Here is a 12999-nt window from a genome sequence, read left to right as displayed (position 1 = left end):
ATAGGAATGCCTCTCTTAGGCTCAGGTATTTATACACTTGGTCCCCAGATGGTGGCATTGCTTGGGGACATGGTATAGCCTTGCTAGAGGAAACAAGTTTTGAGAGTTCATAGCTTCACCCCAATATGAGTTTTCTCTCTCTGATTTCTTTGTATAGATGAAGATGTGATCACTCAGCTTCCAAAGCTCCTGCCACCATGCCTACAATTTGCTATGCTTTCACTCCTGTTCTTTCTTCTATAAGTTGCTTTTGGTCATGGTGTTTAACATAGCAACAGAAAAACTAACTAATGCATAATACTTACCCACACTACTTACTTTCTAATATTATTAACTAAAACATGAGTTTGCTACGTACTATAGTTCATTATTTATACTCCAATGGTTATTGAATTCAAAGGGGCCACTGTATTATTTGGCTAGTACAATATCTGCATAGTGGTAATATGAAGCAGTTCTGGTTTCTCAAGTAGACAATATCCTAATCAGGGAATAATACTTAGTTTATATCAGGCACCCTGACTCTAGGTGTAGTAGGAATCTTAAAAGTTCTTTTTTTTCTTTTTTTTTTTTTTTTGTTTTTTGTTTTTCGAGACAGGGTTTCTCTGTGTAGCTTTGCGCCTTTCCTGGAACTCACTCGGTAGCCCAAGCTGGCCTTGAACTCACAGAGATCCGCCTGCCTCTGCCTCCCGAGTGCTGGGATTAAAGGCGAGCGCCACCACCGCCCGGCCTTAAAAGTTCTTTTTAACAAAATCAAACCTGAGGCCAGTTATTGGGGTAAATGCTGGAAGATCAGAGAACAAGAAGCCACAGCTACCTCACCTCACCAGTTCCTCAGCTGGTCCTGTTTCCTCAGACCAGAAGCCTCTGAGTCCTCATCCAGAATGAATCTCAGCTGAACTGCTGCTCCAAAGCCTGAATGTAGATGTAACCAACGGTCTTATTAAATAAGAAACACAGAGCCGATTCAGAGAAGAAAGCCAAGAGGTCAGAACTAAGAGCCTCACCCTTCCTGATTCAGGGATCCTCTTCAGCCAAGAGAGCTCTCCGAAAAGGACCTATTTCCTGTGTGTATGTCTTTATAGTCTTTCTGTTCTGCCTTCTCATTGGTTGTAAACCCAAACATGTGACTGCCTTGTCACTGCCTGAATGTACCGCCCTCCAGGTCCTTAAAGGCGTGCGCCACCGCCGCCACGCACTTGCTGTGGCTCTAATAGCTCTGACCCCCAGGCAACTTTATTTATTAACATACAATTAAAATCACATTTCAGTACAAGTAAAATACCACCATACCTGAAACCTTAACCAGCTAAATGCTGCTAGTTCCTGGTCCTCACGCCTTATATATCTTTCTGCCTTCTACCATTACTTCCTGGGATTAAAGGCTCACTCCCTGGGATTAAAGGCGTATGTGTGTCACCATGCCTGGCTGTTTCCAATGTAGTCTTGAACTCACAGAGATCCCAGATGGATTTCTGCCTCTGGAATGCTAGGATTAAAGGCATGAGTGCCAACATTTTCTAGTCTAAGTATCTAGTGGCTTTTCTGTTCTCTGATCCCAGATAAGTTTATTAGGGTACACAATATTTTGGGGAACACAATACCACCACATCTAGGTCTAAGGAACCATTTTCCAAACTACACACTACACATTCAACTTTACCTTATCCAAGGGTTGCAGGATATTTGATCACACTTTGAACCCTGAGATTGTGTTATTTACTGGAAAACCCTGTTTCTATCTGTGGTGTGGCTCAGCCCTAGCACAGATCTTTAGTCCAAGAGCTTTCTGTTTGAATATTGTAAACAGGATTAAATAAAATCAACCAGTTGACAAGAAAAAGCCATAGAGAGTAGGAGGAAGTCAGGAGGATGGGGGCGGGGGTTAGAGACACACAGTAGAAGGGAGGGACATGAAGTTTGAGGAGTTTTGTTTGTGAAGGCATAGTAATTGTGAAGGTATGGGGTGACAGCAGAAGAGGAAGCAGCTGGGTGCTTTCTCTGCCTCTCTGCAATAACATGTTTTCACCCTAGCATCTGGCTCCTGAGTTTTTATTGATAAAATAGAATAAGACAGATAGAGACTTAGATAAATAGATATATAGAGACTAAGATAGAGACTTAGATAAAAACAATACCCAAGTCCCATTTGAATGTTGCAGATACTTCAAGTGAAACACACACACACACACACATAGATACACATATACCTGATTTAAAAAAACAAACAAACAAGCAAATAGCACAAGAAGCATAAATCCCAATGTATTAATATAAGAAAAATGAAAAAGTCAAGGCAACATAACTCCTCTGAAACTTATTAATCCTACAGTAATGGTATATTGTGATTGATGGTCAGGTGAAATCCTAGACAAAGAATTCAAAAGACTATGTTAATCCCACAGGGTGATAATAAAACCACTACCACAATTTTTGAGCCAAATTTGAATCAAGCTTTATTAAACACTGACCAGGATGACAGACGTTGGTCAGTTCCATACCAGGGATTCCCAGAGAATAGCTGAGAATTAAGTTAGTCAGGTGCTTATAAAGGCAAAACCCATTAGGCTTTGTACTTCCCACCTTCCTACTTCCTGCCTGTGTGTGATCAAGCACATCCTGTGCAGTTGGGGCAACTAACCTTGTTTATAAAAGTGAAAACATGTGGCTTGTTATCTTACCTGAACAACAGTCCCTAGTATTCCAGGAAATTATCTGTCCTTGGGCAAGTGGGGCTTACAGGTTAGAGGCATTTTTGTTTTATAGATCTCTTAAGCATAAGAATTTAAACTTAAAACAAAACTTTAGCCCTCACAAATCATTATAAGTATGTTCAAAGAAATAAAAGAAAATCAGCTCTTTGTAGAGAACACAATCATAGCTGAATGAATTAAGAAAGGTGATGAGAGATGTGAAAGAGGAATTCCACAGAAAAACACTAATGAAAACCCAAATTGAAATGCTAAAAATGAAAATCATAATGATAGAGTGCTTAGTTGTAAAACAGGATTCACAAGATTTCTACAAGATTACAGATGACCTTGCTTGGTCAGCCCAGAAAGGAATGTTTGCAGACATAACTTATCTTCCAAGATAATCTGTCTTGATGGGAGCAGGCAATTCCAGGAAAGAGAAACTACAGAACTGCATATATTCCACATGGCTGCAACAACTTTCCCATTCTCAAGTCCCTCACCTGGCCCTATAAAGGGTTGCACCCAGCTTTTCCCCCTTACAGGTACTCCTTTTCCCACAGGAAAGTGTCTGCCCACTTCTCTATTTCAAATAAACAGTCCTGTCTGTTAAGTCAGAAACCTGTCTCTTTTCTGCCTTCTGTCTCTTTACATTGTCTCAGAAAGCTAACATTTGGTGCTGAAACAAGAGAGCATCTAGGGTCCCAACCCCCATCTGGGGTAGCTTCACATCCTCTTTCTTATCATCCATGTCTACTCTTGGGACCTATTCTTTCAGAAGTACATGCCAAGCTCACTATATAGGCTAAATAGGCACCATTCTACCTGGGACCTCTGGTCTTTATGGCCTTTGCCTCTGTGAGTAGTGCAGGTCCTGTGGATGAGACTTCTGGCTCTTGGAGCTTTATCGGAGTTTCTTCTTTTCCTTTTACTGAAAATAGATTCTTTTCTCATACAGTATATCCTGATCACAGTTTCCTCATTCCTCTATTCCTTTCAATTCCTCCCCACCTCCCCTCCCATCTGGATCTACTCCCTGTCTCTTTAGAAAAGAACAGGCTTCTAAGAGATGACAAAATAAAACAAAATATAAGATAAAACAAAAACCATCACATCAAGGCTGGACAAGGCAAACCAACAGACGGAAGAGAGCCCCAAGGTAAGGCACAAGAATCAGAGATCCACTCATTCTCACAGTCAGGAGTCCCATAATAATAGTAAGCTGAAAGCTACAGTATATATGCTGAGGACCTGGTACTGACCCATGTAGGCCCTGTGCTTGCTGCTTCAGTCTCTGTGAGTTCATATGAGCTTTGCTCAGTTGATCCAGTGGGCCTTGTTATCCTGGTGTCTTCTATCCCCTCTGATTCTTACATTCTTTCTGCCTCCTCCTCCATTGGGCTCCCTGAGCTCTGAGGGGAGGGATTTGATGGAGGAATCCCATTGAGAGCTATGTATTCCAATCTCTCTCTCTCTCTCTCTCTCTCTCTCTCTCTCTGTGTGTGTGTGTGTGTGTGTGTGTGTGTGTGTGTGTGTGTGTGTGTGTAATGTCTGGCTGTGGCTGTGGGTCTCTGCATCTGCTCCCATCTGCTACAGGAGGAAGCTTCTATGATAATGAATCTATGATATAGTAGAGTATCAGTAGGAGTTATTTTATTGATACTTTTTTAAGGCCAGTAGTGTTTGGTTTTAACTTAGGTCTCTGGGCTTCTAGTCTCTGGTTCTTGGTCACTCAAGCAGTGTTAGGTATGGGTTCTGTCTTGTGAAGTAGGCCTTAAGTCAAATCAGATATTGGTTGGCTATCCCAAGAGTTTTGTACCACCATTGCCCTAGCATATCTTGCAGGCAGGACATGTTGTAGGTTAAAGGTTTGTGGCTGGGTTGGTGTTTACATTTCTCTTTTGGCAGCCTGCAGAGTACTTTACCCCACCAAAGACCCTAGAATATAGGGGTGAAGTCTCCATGTAGGCACCTGCTTAACTTGTTCATGTTCAGCAAGTTGTGCGGGTGTTGTCCTCAGTAATGAGGCCCCACTGTCAATTTGTAGAGGGCAACCCATTGTCATGACAATAGCCTGGGTTGTTTGGGGATTTCCATTAGAGTCCTTTGAGGAACAACACAATTGAATGCAACCCACTCTTGGTACTAGAAGCATCGTTTGGTGATGAGGTGGCAGTTGGAACTGTCTCCCCCATCATTAGAAGATCTCATTAGGATTGTCTTCATATATTTCAGGAAGTTTCCACTGCACTAGGTTTCCACACCATCCGTCAACTGCCCCTCAAATCCAACTGTTTTCCCTCACATTCCCTCTCTCAATCTTATCTTCCCCCTCCCCACCTGATCCTCCCATAAAATCCATTCAATTTCCCCTTTTGGGGGAGATCCATGTGCCCCCTAGTCCCTTCCTCTATACCTAACCTCTCTGGGTCTATGGATTGTAGGTTGGTTATCATATATTTAATGGCTAATATCCACACATAAATGAATAGACACCATATTTATCTTTCTGGGTCTGGGTTACCTCAAACAAGCAGGATGATTGTTTTCTAATTCCATCCATTTGCCTGCAAATTTCACGATGTTATTTTTTAATAGCTGATTAATACTCCATTGAATAAATGTACCACATTTTTCTTTATTCATTCTTTTGTTGAGGGACATCTAGGTTGTTTCCAGTTTCTGGCTATTATGAATAGAGCAGCAGCAATGAACATGTTTGAGCAAGTTTTTTTTTTTAAAAGCCCAGTTTGGGGCCTATTTAAATGGGCTTGTCAGGGCTAGCCATCTCTCCCAGGCAGTTCCTTTACCTTTACCTTTACCTTTACCTTCCTCTCTCCTTACACCTTTCTCTGTTTCGTTTAGACTTTGGGGCCCATCCCAGCAGCCAAGTCCCTGAAAGGAAATGATGGTTCTGACTCTGGCAACCATGATCATCCAGTACCTTGGCTGAATCCCTTCAAGTCCACCTGACTGATAGACCTGCCCGTCCATCACTCTCATGAATATATATCCTCCATCATCTCTCCTTTTCTTATAAAATATTCACATTTCTCTTCTCTCGCATCTCTCTCTTTTGTTCTGACACAGTCTGACCTTCAGAGAAGAGGCCAGTTCTCCATCAGATCGGACCACTCATCCAACACAGCCAAATGTCAGGACAAAGTAATTCGTGGGAAGTCCCCTGGTTAGGTCTCAGGGGTGGGGGAGCTCCCCTCGGTATTGGCTTGAGACTCATTCAGGTCAGAGACTCCAGGAATTCCCCCCCCCCACCTTCAGACTTGCTCAATCAAGAGTTCCAGGAACTTTCGAGGGTCCCAGAGTCTCTTGGCTTCTGGAAAGTATGAGATTGGAGATGCCCCTCCTACTCGACAGGCCTGTTTGGTCAATCCTAAATTCAGGGAACACCCCAGGAGTTCAGATGTTGGCCCCTGTCTTTATCTTGATGCCATACTTGCTATGGGTTCCAAACTGTCTGTGCTAAGACACTCCTTAACCTGTTCGTGGGATAACTTAAAGGAGCTCCAATTAGGAGAGTTGAGACCAGCAACTTTCCTTCACCTTTCAATGTAAATCCGGCCCCAGTATATGCTAGACAACGACAATTATTGCCCAGAAGTCAGAACTTTTATTTTAGTATCTTAATTGATATAGATAGCTCCACAAAACTGGATAGAAAATAGCCTGAAGCCCCTTATGTACATGGCTTTTTTCCCTCTGGACTGACTCTCTCTCTGTAACTCTTGCTTTGCTCATCAACTTTTCCCCTGCCACTGTCTTAGTTAGGGTATCTATTGCTGTGAAGAGATACCATGACCATGACAACTCTTAAAAAGGAAAAACATTTAGCTGGGTGGTGGTGGCGGCGGCGGCGGCGGCGGCGGCGGCGCACGCCTTTAATCCCAGCACTTGGGAGGCAGAGGCAGGCGGATCTCTGTGAGTTCAAGGCCAGGCTGGGCTACAGAGTGAGTTCCAGGACAGGCTCCAAAGCTACACAGAGAAACCCTGTCTCAAAAAGCAAAAAAAAAAAAAAAAAAGAAAGAAAGAAAGAAAGAAAAGGGTAGCTTACAGTTTCAGAGGTTTAGTCCATTATCATTATGCTGGGACATGGCAGCATGCAGGTAGACATGGTGCTGGAGCTGAGAGTTCTACTTCTTAATTGGCAGACAACAGGAAGTGGTCTGTCTCACTGGGCATGACTTGAGCATATATGAGACCTCAAAGCCCACGTCCACAGTGACATACTTCCTTCAACAAGACCGCACCTACTCCAACAAGGCCACACCTCCTAATAGTACTACTCCCTTTGGGGCTATTTTCTTTCAAATTACCACAGCCACTGAAATCTTGATTATAACCCCCCCTACAAAAAGACCCCCATCCCTCCAGTTTTAACCCTGCAGATGACCCTACACTATATAAGCACCCTAGAGATCTTCCACCAGCTCCTATACCAGCTTCTTTGTTCCTCCCCAGTCCCCCTTCCATATCCCCTCTATCCACTCCCTCTACTACTTCAGGAGAGTTCCTTCTCCATCCCCATCCTTGACTCTCCCTATGTCCCCAGAGACCCTGATCCTTTCTGCTCATATATGCTTCCCTTGAGAGAAGTAATAGGGAGAGATGACTGCTCTGCCTACTTCCACATTCTATTCACCACAGCTGAGATGGACGACATAGAGGAAAAACTGTGGTCCTTCTCAGAAAATCCTTTACATTCCAAAAGAAGATTCATCACAATCTGACAGGTTTATTCACTCACATGGCAGGCTATTATTATATACTCACATCCACCTTAACAACAGATCAAGAAAACCCATATCTGGAAGGTACCCAAGACTATGTAGATAGACTATACCAGGTAAATGAACAATCCCCAGGAGGAGTAAATGCAATCTCCACAGCAAGTCCCAACTGGAACTCCCTGGAGAATGGCATGGTGACTCAACACTTTTAATTATGATTATTTGCCTAGCAGAAGGCATGCAACAAAATATTCATTCAAAGGTAAACCTTGAAAAGTTAAAAGAAATAACTCAGGGCCCATCAGAGAACCCCACCCTGTTCTGGATACTGTCACTGAATTTACCAATGTATAACCAGACTATCCAGAAGGAACGTTCCTTCTTCATATCTACTTCACGGGACAAACAGCCCCTGACATTAGACGCAAACTCTAACAACTCAAAAGGGTCCGTGACACCCCAGAATGAATTCCTCAAAACCGTGTTTGAGGTCTTTAACAACAAAAGAGAAGGAACAGGAATGTGAATGGATTTAAAAAGCCCAATTTCCATTTTTGGTCTTGGCCCTCCAGGGGCACTACCTCCTCCCTCCCGACAGCTCTCAGGTGCAAGTTTCTGCTAGGCTCCTGTTTCACCAGACTCAGGTGATAGGACTCATCTCCTAAAACCCCATTCTCATCCTATGTTACTCTCTATTCATCCTATAGCATGAGGCACTGCTAATCCTTCCATAGCCTATCATCACTCCCCTGTCCTTGTCTCTCTGAAAAGTCCCTTCCTACTATATAAGACAAGTATAACACTCTCTATCCACAAAAACATGGAGAGGCCTGCCTCCTGCCCCAATTCATCAACTCCTTCAGGTAGGACTCCTAGTTCCCACATACTCCCCACATAACACACCTATGCTTGGGGTATAAAACAAAACCAACAGCAGCAACAAAACAAAACACAAACAATAACAAAAACTAATGGGGTCTTCTGCTGGTCCAAGACTTTAGAAAAATCAACAAAGACCGGGTGGTGGTGGCATACACCTTTAATCCCATCAGTTCAGTCGGGAGGCAGAGCCAGGCAGATCTCTGTGAGTTGGAGGCCAGCCTGGTCTACAGAGTGAGATCCAGGACAGGCACCAAAGCTACACAGAGAAACCCTGTCTTGAAAAACCAACAAAAAGAAAAAGAAAGAAAGAAAGAAAGAAAGAAAGAAAGAAAGAAAGAAAGAAAGAAAGAAAGAAAGAAAGAAAGAAAGAAAGAAAAGTCAACAAAGGTATAGTCCCTACCTTCCCAGGACTCTCCAACCCCTATACTCTCCTTTCATCCATCCCTCCCAGCATGGCCTAGTTTTCGATTTTTTACTTAAGAGTTTTACTATACTCCTACACCCATCTCCACTCCTCTGTTCACTTTCACCTGCATATTCTAAAGTCCCAACAACCTACTTGGACAGTCCTACCCCTGGGCTTCCAGGACATCCCCTGCTTCTTTGGTCAAGGCCTGCAAAACCACCTAGCTTCCCTAGACCTCGCTCCTAGTTTCCCCCTGCAATATGTGATGACCTTATCCTCTGCAGCTCAACCCACCAGGAGGAACTCTGCCAGCCCACAGCGCTCCTCAGTGCTCTGAGTTCCTGGGGCTATCAGGTGTCCAGAGAGAAGGTGCAGGTCTGTGCCCCGACTCTTCACTACCTAGGCCACTTTCTCCCCTCTAGGAACCACTCTATCCCCACTTCTTGGACTCAGGAGCTGGTAGTATACCCTTTACCCAAGACAGAGAGAGACCTTGTGGCTTCGCTGAGCCTTTTAAACTTTTTCCATATCTGGATGCCTAATTTCTCAGGCATAGCACAGTCCCTCTATGAGGCCACTAAGGGTCCTATAGAGGACCCTCTTGTCTCCACAGTCTCACCAGAGCTCCACAGATCAGCTTAGTTCCTCCCTTTCCTGGGCCTCTATCCTAAGCTCCTGGACACCCTCTGACCCTCTTTTCTTTTCCTTCAATCCAATCAGGGACAAGAGCTAACAGTTCTTTGTTAAAAGGCAGAAGATACTTATTCTCCTGTACCTTATTTGCCAAAGCAGCTGGATATGGCCACAAAAGGCTGGCCCCCATGCTTACAAAGCTTGGCTGCCACTGCACTCCTGATTCCACAAGCTAACAAAATTTTGCTTTACAGCCCATTCATGTACTCAATTCACACTCATTCAGGGATCTCCTATATCACCTCCCATATCATCTCTTTACCCTGATCCTCCACACCTTTCTTCTGACCACAACCTCACCTTGGAGCCTTCCCCCACACTCAACCCAGTTACCCTTTTACCTGTTACCTCTTCAGCCACTAGCTCCACTGACTCATATAACCCCTCTCAGTCCTCCCCTGAGATCCTCTATCTCCCCATGAATCCCTTCTCACATACTCTTGATTATCCTTCCCCACCGACTATGGACTGGTTCATAGATGACAGATTCAACAACAACAACAAAATCCCCCTACGCAGGTGCATATGCCAATGACACCCCCACTCCCCATGTCACACAACTCTCATTAAGGCCAAGTCCCTTCGTCTCCATACCACTTCTCCACAGGCAGAACTGACAGCTCTAACAAGGGCCCTCACCCTAGCCAAAACATAAACAGGCTAACATTTATGCTGACTCCAAGTATGCCTATAACATTATCCACTCCAACACCCTAATCTGAAGACAGGGGATTACTAACACAAAGAGAAACACCCATTGCCAATGCCATTCAAAAACTCCTAGAGGCAGCATTGCTACCCACTACAGTCTCAATAGTACACTCTAGGGGACACTAAAAGGATAGACAATACAGCTCTCTGGATACTAATATGGTGGCCATGGAAGCTGCTTTCACATACCTGGATCTCAAGAGGTAGAAAAGACCAGAAAACCAGCCCCCAAACCTGTATAACAAGAACACATATATTAAGCTCCAAAGTCCTCCCCCTTCTTCACACACTAAGTTTTTACCTACTGATGCTCCCTATTCCACCCAGACTGCTCACACTCCTCAAACAATACTTCCCAGTCCTGCAACAGCTAAGGCTTCAATAGCTCCCCCAGACCTGTCATATCTGCATGTGTACTGACCCCCAGTCTAATGTCAGGCCACCATTCTTCCTCACTCACCAGATGACAGGGCTTCTACTGCCCCAGACGGGCAAATTGACGTCACACATAGTAAGGCCCCAGTAAAGACGCACAAAATCTCCTGGTTCTGGCACTGTCTCAAATTGGGTAGAGGCTGTTCCTACCTCCAACAAAAGAGCATCCACTATCACCCAACTCCTCTTGGAAATTATTCCCACTTTGGCCCCCCACCTCCCATCCAGTCTGACAACAGTCCGAAATTCACTTCAGTACCACCCAACACCTCGCTTCTTTTGTCACACCCTGGAAGTTTCACCTGCCTTACTACCCACAGTCCTCTTGGAAAGGTGGAATGAACCATCTTAAGAAAACACTGACCAAACTCTCTAGGGAGTTTGGGTAAAGCTTTGTCTTCTAGTTCTTTTGAGATTATGCCCCCTTGGCCCCAAATCTACATACCTCAGCCCCTTTGGGGTCACATGTCATAGACCAATTCTCCCTCTGTGCAAATATCCAGCAGACTCTCCTTTGCCCCTGCAAATACCATCTCACCTCCTGTCCCTTTTTCAGGCAGCAGCTATGGAAGATAACTCACCCCCTCTCCCCTGGCCCTTTCTCCTCTGAGGAAGGAGACACAAACCTCCAGATAAGAGACATGGTTTAACTGACAGAGGCCCAGTGCCCCATCCTGAGCCCCAAATATGCAGAACCCCACAAAATTATTCTCCTGAACCCCACAGCTGCTAAACTCAAAAAGTTGCCATCCTAGCTATCTTCAAAGATCTGCCTGTTTACACAGAGCAGTTCTAACAGGACCCATGACACTAAACCTCACGTAAGCTCCCTTCTAGCCCAGAACAGCCAGATGGCATTGATGCCAATGCTTACTTTCTTCCCCTCCTTCCTGAAGGACTTCCAGAATGATGTTTGGTTGATGCCAGGGCCTCAGGCACCCTTGAGGAGACCTAGGGAACTTTATTCAGTACACCCCAGACTTAATCCAGCTTTTCTCTCTCTGCCTGTATTACCCCCACCCACAGTGAATGTACTGCAACACCTAGATCAGATCTTAGTTAGCGATTTTGTTGCCTTTCTTCTCTTGGTGGGCTTGCTGTCTAAGCCCCTGAGGACTGGGGTTGGGGAGAGAAGCTCCTCCTGGCTCCCTTTTACCTGACTTATAACATCAGGGGGTTGTCTGGTACCGTCCCTTCTTCAGAACTCCTTCTCAATTAATTTTTCAGAAATTTTTTAGGGGGGACAGGAAAAGGGGGTGTTAGGGTATTTTGACTTCAAAGTTATCTCAGTTCCTCAAGAATTTTTCAGAATCCCCTCTTGGTTAAAATGCCTCTTCCTTTATTTTCAGTCCCAACTCTGATCCTACCCCCCAAAAAAATTATGGCTCAAACTTTAATGGGAAGTTACCTTGCTCTGGAATCCCAGGCAGCAAAACTCCTGGGATTGGGGAGGAAACTATGACTTTTCTATAGTCCTTAATAAGACAACTTGTATGGAGGAAGGCCCCTACTTAGTGTATTTCACATGGAACTATGACTTCTTGGCAACTACATAGAACCTAATTGTGCCGATCTCAGGATCTTGTCATGACTCCTCATCAATAGAAAATCAACACTGTAGCTATGGAGAGTGGGCTTCTGGGTCCTGCTACTAGCATTTGTGGACACTTGCCGACCACAGTCCTTTCTGCAGCACCAATCTTGTGACGATTTTGCCTCCCACTGGTGCATGGTTGGGACCTCTACCTCCGATGATTATATCGCATCAGTAGCCAGAATCCCCTGGATATCCATCAAGACACAGACCAGAATAAAGCAAGGAATAGTATGGATAGTCAAATTTTAAAACAATACAAACTGGGGAAAGTAAAATTCTGGCCTCAGATGGATAGCTGATGGCAAGGGCCTCCCTCCAAAAGCCACTCTCTGTCTGTAGGTGAAGGCTGTAGACATTTCTGTTCCTATCCATACCTTAGACCCATGGGGAGTTTTGATCCCTCTCCTCAATGATAAAAATCCTCCCTCAGAAAAAATCAAGCCAGCCAGAATGGGAGAAAATTTATGCCAACTATATATCTTATAGAGGATTAATATCCAGAATATACAAAAAACCTAAAAACCATGAAAACAAACAATATAATAAAAATGGGTTGCACAATTGAACAGTTTTCAAAAGAAGAAATATAAATGGCTAGTAAAATTTTTAAAAAATAGTCACCACAATTAGCCATCAGGAAAATGCAGATTTAAACTACTTGATATTCCATCTAACCCATCTCAGAAGGGCTATCACCAAGAAAACAAATAACAACAAATGTAGGCATGGATGTGGGCAAGGAGAGCACTAGGTATAACCATTATGCAAATCAAGTAGAGGTTTCTCAAAAAGATAAAAATATAATTACCACATGATCCTTCTATATCAATCCTGGGC

Source organism: Peromyscus californicus, unplaced genomic scaffold, assembly GCF_007827085.1.
Source record: "Peromyscus californicus insignis strain IS unplaced genomic scaffold, ASM782708v3 Scaffold_10__1_contigs__length_136768540, whole genome shotgun sequence".
In the NCBI taxonomy this organism is placed as follows: Eukaryota; Metazoa; Chordata; class Mammalia; order Rodentia; family Cricetidae; genus Peromyscus; species Peromyscus californicus.
The sequence above is the reverse complement of the archived record's forward strand: the minus strand, read 5'-3'. Positions refer to the sequence as shown.